We start from the raw sequence: 12,462 nt of genomic DNA, 5'->3' as shown, positions 1-12,462 counted from the left end.
GCTGAGACAGCTTTGTAGAGGAAAAACACACACAAACATCAGGAAATGCCAGAAAAAGACTGTAAAAGAAAACAGTTAGAACATGTATTTCAACAGCTTGTTATTCTCCTAAAATCTCACATAAATCATGTTCAAAGAGTCTTTCATGAAGCACATAAGTACAACATTTTGTCTCATTCAGGGTGCCACGAAAAAAACGACCGTTCTGAATCACCTCAGCAACACAAAGCGTCTCATCACAGCACTCATGGCTCATCAGAGCAACTGTTATAGACCCGTACTTTCCACCCACGCCACAGGTTTCTTCACCATACTCACACACACACACACACGCACAAACACACACACACACACACAAATATCCATCATCATCCAAAGAGCAGATGAAGAAGCTCAAACACATCAGACCCCCCGATGGGCACTGGCACTGTCGCATGACAGAAACAAAAACTGGCCAAAAAATTTAGGTGTGTGTAACATACCAGGCTGTACTCATGACTCATTTGTACATATAACTATGAAAAGTAATGCATGGTAATTTGTATGCATTCCACGCATTTATTGCTGTTGAGCCCCAAATTGCATTCAACTGGAGACCATTAGCTTAGCATAAACACTGGAAACCGGGGAAAACAGCTAGCCATGCTCTGTCCAATGGCAACAAACGCCACCTTCTAGCACCTGTAATGCTCAGTAATTACCATTCCATACAAAAGCTGGGAAAAAAACTCTGACCCAGGCTAGTGATTTCTCTCTGCTCCAGTCTTTATGCTAAGCTAGTCTATAGCCTTCGCGTTCCACTTCCGGGATTGCTCCGGTGCTGCAGGAAATTCAGTCGGATGCATGTATTTTCCGTAACCTTCCACTTTCTTTGTGTTGGAATTATAAAATTTGGTGGATTAAGGAGGACTTTTGTTAACTGCTCCTCAGATCTCTGCATGGTAAATTGTAGGTGTCAAACAGTACATGTATTCTTATTGAACTGAAACGGTACATGCGTCACGGTTCGGTGCATGAATTTACAAGGAGAATAACATAAATAAAACTCACGTGCAAATGAATTAATGTAATGCGGAACTACTGTTAGACACGCGGGTTCTTTAGGGACACCTGATCTCACCCTAACCTCACTGAAGCAATTGGAATTGAAATGTCATCCTCAATGCGCCCATATTCACTCGTAGAGGAACCTGGCTTCAAGTATTTGCTGCATGTACTCAAACCTCGTTACAACATGCCATCCCATCCACATATGAGGCAAACTGTAGTCCCTTTGATATACAACCAAACATGGACAGTGACTACGTTTACAAGCTGTCAATTTTCGGGTTATGGTCGGGTTAAGGTCACTATTCGGGTTTCTGAAACATTAGGAATAACCCGTCTACATGCGTGAGCAGAGAGTGTTACTCCTGTATACATGGAATATGTAATCAATTGGCAATATCCCGATGTAAATGGCGACGCACGGTTAGCGTCTGGACAAACTCTGCTTCACGTAACTTTTCGGTCACCTTCTTATAAATCTCACTATCTCGGTACTTTCTGCCGTCAACAAAAGACATTATATTCATGGTTTTCACCACACTAATAAAGAAATTGGTTTCCTCCTCGCTCCAAAAGTGTGGTGCTGTGCTGCGTCTCGCCATGTTTACCTCTACTTCTTGTTTACTTCCGGTATACTGCGTGCAGGTTTTCTGGCGCATACAAGAAGTTCCTCTACTCAAAAGACCAAGATTCCTTGCGAATAGAATATGCGCAGAACACAAATCAATGTTCCTTTTGATGGGGATATGCCGATACGCGTTTACATGACCAAAATTTCGGGTTAGAAAAGGGGTAACCCAGTGATCATTTTCGGGTTTTTAAAAACAGGAATATGAGCATATTCGTGTTTTTGCCGGTGTTTACATGGTCGTGCGCGACCGGGTTATTGCCAATATTCCGGTTTTGAACGGGTTATTGGCTGCTTGTAAACGTAGTGATTGATGGAGCACGAGTTGTCAGCTGCCCCCTCCGTTTCACTAACGACCAGTTGGCAAAGGTATGACTGTCGCACTTAATAGCAAGAATACTTTCTTTTATCTTTTGTGGGGGAAGGTCTCGCCTTCTATGTAATTTGCACTTTCATAAATAAGAGATGCTGTACTTTGTTTTATAGCTGATTTTCTTATTTTGTTTACAAGTTACAGATGGAGTCTGGAGATGAAGTGGGGTACTTATTCTTTACTGTTTACATCTTACTTTACACAATTCAGGCTGTTGCAGCTAGCTCAGGGAAGAGACTGTATGACACTAGGTGGTACAGCCTGAGACATGCACAATAAATAAAAAATTGCCTTCTGCATTTTTATTTTGCTTTTCTTTTTTTTAACTATTTCAACCCAAGAGGTATGAACCGAACCGGACGTCGTTGTAAATTCCACCCCTAGTAAATTGAGACAGCTAGCTAGACTATAGTCCCTTTCCGACCGTAGGGATTTTTTCAGTTCCTAGAACACAACGTTTCTAGAACCCTTTTTTTCTCGACTGGACCAATTTGGGGATTATTAAGTTCCTCTGACCGCAGTTCCTGTAACTCTTTCAGCTACTACTTCAGGGCAGGGTCTTTTCACTTTTCCGCATAGGAACCCTTAGTGACCTAGCAACGTCTGATAGACAAACAGTACATATTCTTCACTGTTGCAATTCGCCTACGTATGCTAACTCATGAGACAAACATCACGCATTCAACCAGCTAATTGTTAATGCTAGTTAGTAGTTAACTTACCCGTCGTTTAATTTGCCTGTTTCTCTCTGCTCTTCTATCTTCTTCCATCATTTTAATTAGGATCATATTACACTGGAGCCTTCGTCTTCGGTGTTTCTCTGTTAAAAGTCCCATGGTATGAAAAGTTCTCTTAATGAGTTTTTTTTTTTAACATTAATATGTGTTCCCCCAGCCTGCCTATGGTCCCCCACTGGCTATAAATGGTGATAGGTGTAAACCGAGCCCTGGGTATCCGGCTCTGCCTTTGAGAAAATGAAAGCTCAGATGGGCCGATCTGGAATCTTGCTCCTTATGAGGTCATAAGGGGAAAGGTTACCACCCCTTTCTCTGCTTTGCCCGCCCAGAGAATTTGGCCCACCCATGAGAAAGAGAGAGACATCATGGCTTGAAAACAAGTGAAGCATGGCAGGTGGTCAAGGCCACACCCCCACCCTCCACCTTGCCCCCCTTCTCTCTTCCTCCATAGCTACATACACAGAAATGGCACATACTAAGTAAAGCTCATTGTGGGACTGGCTCTAGTGGCTGTAATTATGCACCAAGGCTGAATTTCGGGAAAGAAACTTCAGATATAGTATTAGGGCACCACTGAGGCCTATATAAAAGCATCCAAAAAGCAGCATGTCATAGGACCTTTAAGTACTCCAGCCTAGTCTTTAAACGCCACCGTTCGAACTCCGTTATGAGGATCCCGGCAAGGCACGAACATTCCGATGGCCTCCTCCATGGTTTGTTGATGTATGTGGCGCTAAAGTCAAGTGATGACCCTATAAAGACTGTTGCCGTGCTTGCGTCATTCCCTTACCCCTCCTACCAGTTCCTATGGCCACTTGGCCAGTGCGAAAGCAAATGGAAAAAACGGTTTTGGGGGAGAGTAGTTAGTAGAACTGTTTAGAAGTGGACTGTTCTTATAACTACATTCCCGTAACTACTTGGTCGGAAAGAGGCTTATCTGTCCAATCTGAGTTTTCTCTCGCACGACTATTTTGCAGCGGCTTTGTGCAGAGTTTAGCACCGCCCATGACGATTCTGATTGGTTTAAAGAAATTCCATTAAACCAGAGCACGTTTTACTCCCATCCCTGAATGCTATGTGGAGCAGCCAGACCAGCGCGCTTTGGAGGAGGGTCTGGCAAAGCGAGACTAATGCTAAGCTAACCACCTCCTGTGCATAGCTTCACATTTCACACATGAATATGTGGTATCTATCTTCTCATCTAACTCTCGGCAAGAAATCAAATTAGCATAATTCCCCAAATGTCCTTTATGGAAAAATTGCTAAATCTGAGACATCAGTGTGGGTTGTTACAGAGCAACTTTCTCAATAAAAGAAACAACATAATTCCTAACAAGTTTTTAGAACATCAAAGTTTTCTTCAGGTTTGATTTTGACTCAATACTGTAACTTGTTAATGTCAGCCTGCTCTACACTACTTTTTAAACAGCTGACACTATTTTCACCATCACGTACGTGTTTGTTTGTTTGTTTGTTTGTTTGTTTGTTTGTTTGTTTGTTTGTTTGTTTGTTTGTTTGTGTGTGTGTGTACGCACGCAAGAGTGTGAGGATCTGTACAGGTGTAGATGAGAAGAACGTGAAATTCATCAGCACTGAGGGGAACTCAACAGCCTTTTCTAAACAGCTGATTACATTACTTACGGTCTTGTGATGTTTCCTTCTCAACACAGGAAGTGGTGGAGAGTTTGGTGCGATCATGTTTACGCTAATGTACACACTGGTTGAAAAACTGTTGGATGCTGGGACTTTTTCACAGTCAATTTGATGATTAAAAACTGATGTGAGCAAGAGAGACAGGCAGACAGAAACAGAGTCTACACTTTGAGGTGACCCTTGATGGTATATCGTGACACACACACACACACACACACACACACACACACACACACACACACACACACACACACACACACACACACACACACACACACACACACACACACACACACACACACACACACACACACACACACACACACACACACACACAGCAGAACTGTATCCACCCCCCTGCCCTCCTGCTCCAATCGAATCAACCCTTATCAAATCCAATCAGACCCACTGAGCCGTTTCATTTTGGAGGCGAGTGGCAGAGTAGATTATGCACACGAGCGAAGGGGAATGGCCTGGCTCAAAGTGTGTATGTATGTGTGTGTGTGCATGTAAAACAGAGAGAAAGATAGCGTGTATTCACATCCACGTGTTTTCGCATGTGTGCGCCATCTGCACTGTTGCGGTTTGTGTGGATCTGTCCGTCTGTGTAGGCTTAGGTGTACTGCATGTGTGTGTGGATCACTTCATCCATTATCATTGGGCTTATGAAACACTTCCACAGCTGTGTGTTAAAGCAGGCAACACCCCTCTGTTCCTCCCTCTTTTCATAAAATCAACAGAATTACTCCAGTTTTGCACAAAACCACGTTAAAGTTGTACCTACATCCACACAACTTGGTGTGTTGCTGCTCCACCCCAAAATAGGACATTTGAAATAGGGCTACACAATATCAGGTAAATATCTAATTGTGATTATTTTGACTGATATTGTGATTATGATGCGATTTAAGATATGAGGGAATGATCTTTTCTGTATCATTATTCTCATTTTCAGTTAAAAATATTACAATGAAAAAAAAATTTAAATGATCATCCTTTTTGCAAGGATCATTTAGTCTGTTAGTCTGATATTATTATAGTCCATATTGCGCTTTCAATAAAATTGCGATTAATTGTGATGCCCTAAATTGAAATCTCTGCTGCAGGATATATTTGCATGAATTCAATTACAACACAGAGCAGATAAAATGCATCAACAGTGGAAGCAAGTATTTTTTTTATTTTTTTTAAGTAGCTTTTTGCTGGTACAGGCGTCACTTGCAACATAGCAACCGACCGACCACGCAACCAAGCAGTTGCTGGAGGGATTATATCTGTGTTTGTTTTTTGTTTGTGTGTCCATCCATGGGGCTGCAGCCTGAAAGAGAAAGGCTTAACCTCTGCGGCATTGGGGAATTTAAAATAAATCATTGCACATGCTACAAAACACTGTAATAAGGTAAATCACTCATTCCGATTAAAAGCCTAATAAGTTGTGACTAGCTGCTCATTTCCTCTTTCAAATAACATACATGGTTTTTGATGCTACATACCAAGTAATCATCAGAATAATCATCTTGCCAAATACAGTAACCTGCAAATGAAATGGTACATATTCATATAATGTAGGAGAGTGGTTTTGGATATGAAAACACACCTAATAGGACCACCTGTATTGGATAGAGAATATAAGAAATCTGACAGGGAATAACAGCTGATTACAGCATAACTGGTGATGTAACTGGAAATTTGGACTTCCCCTTTAAGGCATTACTTCCTGTTTTGCAGACAGATAGTCTAGCTAGCTGTCTGGATTTACCCTGCAGAGATCTGAGGAGCGGTTAACCATAGTCATGAATCCAACGGAGTTTAAAATTCCAATACAAAGAAAGCGAAAGAGAACGGACATCCGGCCGAAAAGACTGTCATCCGGCAAAATGTACCACCTGATATACAGTTGAAACTGAATTTTCCAAGCAAGCTCCAAGTTTCATGCTTGGGACAAATACTCAACTTTTCACTGTGTTGCATTTTCATAACCTGCCATGCTGTAATACTGGCTGTGTACAATCACCAATCACGCAGCTACAAAGAGCAGTGATTTGACTGACAAATGAGGTTTAGCTCAGGGACTTCTCGACTGATGATTCTTATCATTGAAGTTTAGGTGGCAGCCAGCTCAATGGGGTCAGAGGGAACCAAAAGCCTTTGAGACAATTAGTTGATTAAGCATCAAGGATTTATGTACTTAACCTTCAATCATATGGGAAGTTTTGGCAGTAATTCAATAAAAACAGGAACATACAATAAGTGTCACTAATAGAAAAAAGATTTACATATTTGTAGCTGGAGGATTATTCCATAATGTTATCATTCTCCGCATCACTTCAAGCTTTGCATCTCTCCTGCAGGATTACAATGCAAATGTTGTTGCACGTACTAAACTCAGGTTCTTCTGCTTGTTGCATGTCTGGAACATGTGTAGCGGTTTACTCTCAGGAGCCTTTCCCTGTTCAGTTAGAATGTGGCATCTGCTCTAACAGTTCAATCTGTAAATAGATACCAATAACAGACCTGAGGAAGAGTGGGCGGCAGCGGAGGATGGTGTCAGCGAGCAGCCGTGGTGCAGATTGCAGGCAGTGATGTAACGCCAGGTAATGACACTGACTCTGTGTAACTCGTAGCTGCCTGAGATCTTGGCGCACTCATGGTGAAAGTAAACAAATGCGCAGCAAGGGGGGGAGGAGTAGGAAACAAAAGGCAGGGGTAGTCTGACAGTGATAGTGTGTTCCATTTACCTCGGAACTCGGAAGCCGAAGCTGGTCACACACGAGAGTGAATGCGTTCCATTTACAAGTCGGATTTTCATTGTTTTCATTAGTTCTAGCCAGGTTAGCCATTGTTAGTTAATAACAACGCATTACGCTGTTTTTTTTGTGCATACAAACAGCGTTACAACATTGTCCACAGATAGAATATGGACAGCGCCGCCCACTCTTCCTCAGGTCTGTTATTGGTATCCATTTACAGATTAAACTGTTAGAGCAGATGCCACATTCTAACTGGGAAACAGGGAAAGGCTCCTGAGAGTAAACCGCTACACATGTTCTAGACATGCAACAAGCAGAAGAACCTGAGTACGACTGATTTAGTGAGACAAAAATAACACAGAATTGCCTATAACTGTATGTTACTACAGCTTTCACAACTGTTGATGCACGAAGCAGCCATGTTGGATTTTTAGCTCGGGGTACTCAGTGGTTGCCCGAGTTCCGAGCTTGGAAATCTGAGGTCGGGGGTGTGTTTCCGACTTTGACCTCAGAAAATCTGAGTTGCGAGTACAAATGGAACGCACTATTACATGTCAAGAGGATCCACTGCTGCAGGAAGTGATCCTTACTGAGTAACGGCGAGGCTGAACAACACAGGTTGTTCATGATATCCGAGTCCTTACTTTGAAACCACACACATTTGTGTTGGTTTTCAGCGTGATGTGATCTTAGTTACCCAGTGTGCTGTGTTGACGTGCATTGTTGTCAGATCAGCCTGATGCTGGGCTTTATTAAATATCGAATGTCGGCCTGTCAGTGCGGAGGTTAGCCTGGGACTCATGTTGATGTAAAGGCTTTTTCAGAGATCCTCAATACTACCAGTAATAAAATACATTTAAAATAAAAACACTGAATATTACCAAAGTTAGTGACATCATTTTAGATCTTTAAAGACACAAATTGATACAATTGGGTGTAGAAACTATACATGCTTGGTTCTAAATGGACTCTGGGGTGACTCTGGCTCTCTCTTCATAATAAAGGTTTGACAAGCTTTCAGTCAAAATACATCTGGGGATTAAAAGTGTTTTGACACATTTTTTCAACAAGCTAATGGAATAACTATTTTAAAAACTATGTTCTTTGCTTTTAGATTTTGTGCATTTCTTTACAATATGTAGTTATTAAAACAACTTAAAAATGTTAAAATGGTTGAGCCTGAATTGCTTCGCAAAGAACACTGGCAGCTGTAAAATACAGCAAGAGGTGAACTTTCAAACATGCATGTAGGTCTGGGCACTATATCAAATTAATTTTATTAATTGAAAATTTTGTTTGTGCACATGTGGTAAATGTATACACTGTGAAAATACAGTTATTACAATGTGTGCACAAAAAGGTTCTTTTGTAGATGATACTGTAGCATGGCAACATTTGCTTACTTGTAAACTATGACGTCAATACTGAAATCTCTTAACAACTACTGGATGGATTGCTACGAAAGTTTGTAGAGACATTCCTGGTCTCCAGAGGATGAACCTACTGACTTTAGTGATCTTAGCACCACCAGGAGGAGACTTTATTTGCTTTAGTGACTAGTGACTACTGGATGGATTGCCATCACAGATATCCATGGTGCTGTCAGCCAAGCAAGTGGTGCAGGTGTTTAAAGCAACACTATGTAACTTTTAGCTGCAGCTGTAGTTCCAATGAGACAACCTGTAGGGGTTGAAGTTACATAGTGTTACTTTAAATATTCTAACTGTAACTGTTTGTACATGTAGGTCTACAAAATATGTTTTAATCATGTTTTAGTTCTGTTTCATTATGTGGGGGAAAAAAATAATCACTTTTTGACATATTACCCAGCCCTACTTTTGCAAGATGATGTCAGTGAGTCACACACTGCATACTGTGGTTTCCCACTCTGGCTAATCTGGGAGGTTTCATACCAAATGAAACCAAATAAGGAGGATGAGAGAGGACATAGATCAGATGTTGGGGAGTCCAGTTTCTTCTGAACTGTGTTTCCATTTCCATTTCCTGTGGTTACAAAAGTGACCATACTTAACACCACACTTTCACATTTTGGGTGAATATATGGGTTTCAATTTGCGGAGAAGAGATGCTCTTCCTTTGATTATTAAAAAGAACATGTTAGGCTGAAAACGGTTTCTTACGGTTATGGTGAAGTCGATTTTATTCTATTGTCAGTTGTCTGGAATGTGTGATAATAAACAGCTTGCTAACAAGGGAGGCGTAAAAAAAAACCAAACAAAACTGACATGTTTTTCTTCTGTTTTCATTGCTTCAAGTTACACCAGTTTAACGCTGATCTTCCCAAAAACTGTGTTTGACTCAGTTCCTGTAAACAGTCAACCACAAACATTCCCCTGGCGGCGGCGGGGAGACAACCGACACCACCGACGCGCACAGAGAGGAAGTGAACCCGAGAGAGGAAGCACATTTCTGCTGCGCTGCCCAGTTTTGTTTTTCTCTGTCCGAGAAGACAGATCGATATCAGAGAGGAGACAGGCTCCCAAAAAGCTGAGTCAAGGCGCGCACACACATACACACACACACGCACGCACGCACGCACGCACGCACGCACGCACGCACGCACGCACAGGTGTGAGGACCCTAGCTCCTAACCAACACAACTACATTATTGATTATATTGACCTACAACTAAATCTAATGTCCTTAAAACCCTCATAAAGCCACTTTGAGGAAATCCCCACTTTTCAAAGATGTCCTCATAAACCTGCAAAACTACCCACACACAAAAAAGGATTACAGGGATGCTTTACTGTCGCTAGCACTATATGAAAGACTCAAAACTTGACTAGAATTTACGACAGCAGTTACTGTTTCAATAAAATAAAGTTGACTCTATTCTGCTATACTGGGATTGTTTAACAGCTTGTAAAACGTGCACACTGTGGAGGGATAATATGACTGGAATGCAGCCTCACAGGAAATGAACGGACAGCTGTCATGCTGTACAAGTGTCGCACACTCTGAAGTCACTGTGTGCATCTGTACGTAGATGTATGTAGAGTATGTGTGTGTCACTCGGGGTCAGGATGCAAGAGAAGGGACGTTGAAACAATTAGAAAATGAATCAAGCAATTGTTCTGACAACTCATGAATCGTTTGCCATTGTTGTGCAAATGTACCTATTTATCTTTGTTTTTTGGTAATGTCTCTGTTGGTCACACCAAACAAGCAAGCTGATGACGTAACCTGGGCTCTGTAACATTGTGACGATTTTGACATTTTAGACAAGATTTTTGGACCAAGCAAGAAAATAATCATCATAATAATACAAAAACAGAGACAAAACAGAGCATCTGCATTGCAAAATACACTAAAACATGTGAAAGTATCCAAATCACAATGGCTTTCACGGCTTCATATTTACCGCTGCCACGCTAATATGAGTTCCTAAGGAATGACATCTTTTTATGGCAAAACAAAAAGGTATTAAACGTCTTTCCACCTTTAACTGAATGTCTTAACTTTACATACCAGGCAAAAAACATTGTAGGCCCCCCCAAAAAAAGAATATTATAGGAATACTTTTATGACACAATCAGGGGAATAAAACACAGAAAATACAGGGTTATTAGGTAATATAAACCAGCTATTGTCACCCCTCCCCTCAAAGCACACATACCCGCACATCGTGTTGGCAGGCCAGACATCCATTCATAAAAGACCCACCCCTTCCACACACACACACACACACACACACACACACACACACACATTGCCGCTTTCCTATTTGTGGTCCTATTTGTGGTTTTTAGAGGCAGAACATTCCTGATAATCTGTCTGCAGTTATTCTTACAAATCCAGATATGACCCTGTAGAAAACAGCACAATGTAAGGAGTCTCATATAGGCTAATAAATAATGTAACTTATGAGAACAAACAGGAAATCAAGTTTCAATGGGAGTGCTATGGGCATATTTGGCTGGGAAGTAACGAAAAGGACATTGGATACTGAATGCCTCCAGCGACACTAAACCCAATCCAATTAGTTTAATTAATGGTGTGTTAAATGCCCTCTTGTGAATGGGAAAAATCACCAACTTGCCACTCAACAGTCAAGTTCATGACGGAGTTGTGTCAAGTCAACAAGGCATTGCTCATGGCTTGTTACTTCCCAGCACTTTACAGATAGCATTTACATTTTCAAATATATGAATTTTATTTTTTGGGTGATTTTTCTGCTATTTTGGTCAAATCTTTTGGAGATTTCTATATCCATAAAGGCCACGAACGCCCAATTTCTTCAACTCCCCCCTCTCTGTTAAATCTACGTTTTTGATGCCAACAACACGCCGGAAAACTACATTTTACAGGCAGCCTTTGAAGTAGGCGAGTCTCTCACACAGCTATCACGTAACGGTTTGTGAGGAGAGAAATTATCCATATCCATGATGAATAGAGGAGGGTGACGGAGGGGTGACTCCCAACCCGGCCCAACTAATGAACAACACCCGGGACGTTTAGACTTAAAAAATAAAAATAAATAAAAAAGACCACAAAAAGAGAACAGTGAGAAATGCAGAAAAGCGATCCTACTCACCCCGAGAGCAGCAGATATGAGTCAGCTACAGACAGGGAGAGAGATGCGGGAAGATAATCTCCTCTGGATCTCACAGAAAGCAGCTCTGTGGGAATGAGACGGGACAGACGTGCTGCAGGAATGGAAAGAGAAAAAAAAGTCCACCCGGCCAATCTCGGTTCACTTTTGCGGTTTCAAGTCGTTCTGTGATGGATTTGAGTCGGTTTCATTAGCGTGGGGAAACGCGGCCGTGGAGGGGACACGGGTGAGATGAACTGTCAGTCAGTTTTTGTAGATAATAAAAACAGAAATGTTCAGGATGACCGTGATTCCGCTCTGTGGCCGTCTGCTTCTCTGTCCGCTGCTCAGTCACCGGCTGCTGAAACGTGGAAACGCCTTTTCTCTCTCTCTCTCTCTCTCTCTCTCTCTCTCTCTCTCTCTGTTAGCACGCTGTCTGAGTCGTCCAGAGATCGTCTATTGCAAACAACGGTTCACTCTCTCAATAAACCACTCAATGAGTGAATGAGTAAATAGGTGAATTAAAATGTTGGGGGAAATTGAGATCCAAATTTCAATAGCTTTATGTGGATGACATCAATGGTCCCAGAAAAGGTCCATATGCATATATTTATTTTCAAATTGATTTTAAAAAGGTACCCGAGGACAGTCACACCCAATCCAAACTGAGTGGAGGATAACTGTCCCGGGGCCCATGAATCCAAGGGGCCCAAAAGGCC

The 12,462-nt window shown here is 41.7% G+C and overlaps 1 protein-coding gene across 1 annotated transcript in view; it reads right to left on the bottom strand.

Moving 5' to 3' along the window:
- LOC120572324 (astrocytic phosphoprotein PEA-15) overlaps positions 1–12,110 on the bottom strand; it is a 44,947-nt gene extending 32,837 nt beyond the window's left edge. Inside the window, exon 1 of the mRNA XM_039821595.1 lies at positions 11,747–12,110. The gene's annotated coding sequence lies outside the window, so the exon portion shown is untranslated. The remainder of the gene's footprint in view (positions 1–11,746) is intronic.
- Positions 12,111–12,462: the final 352 nt, after the last annotated feature.

This window comes from Perca fluviatilis, chromosome 14 (assembly GCF_010015445.1).
Source record: "Perca fluviatilis chromosome 14, GENO_Pfluv_1.0, whole genome shotgun sequence".
In the NCBI taxonomy this organism is placed as follows: domain Eukaryota; kingdom Metazoa; phylum Chordata; class Actinopteri; order Perciformes; family Percidae; genus Perca; species Perca fluviatilis.
This window is presented reverse-complemented; position numbering and strand designations above follow the sequence as displayed.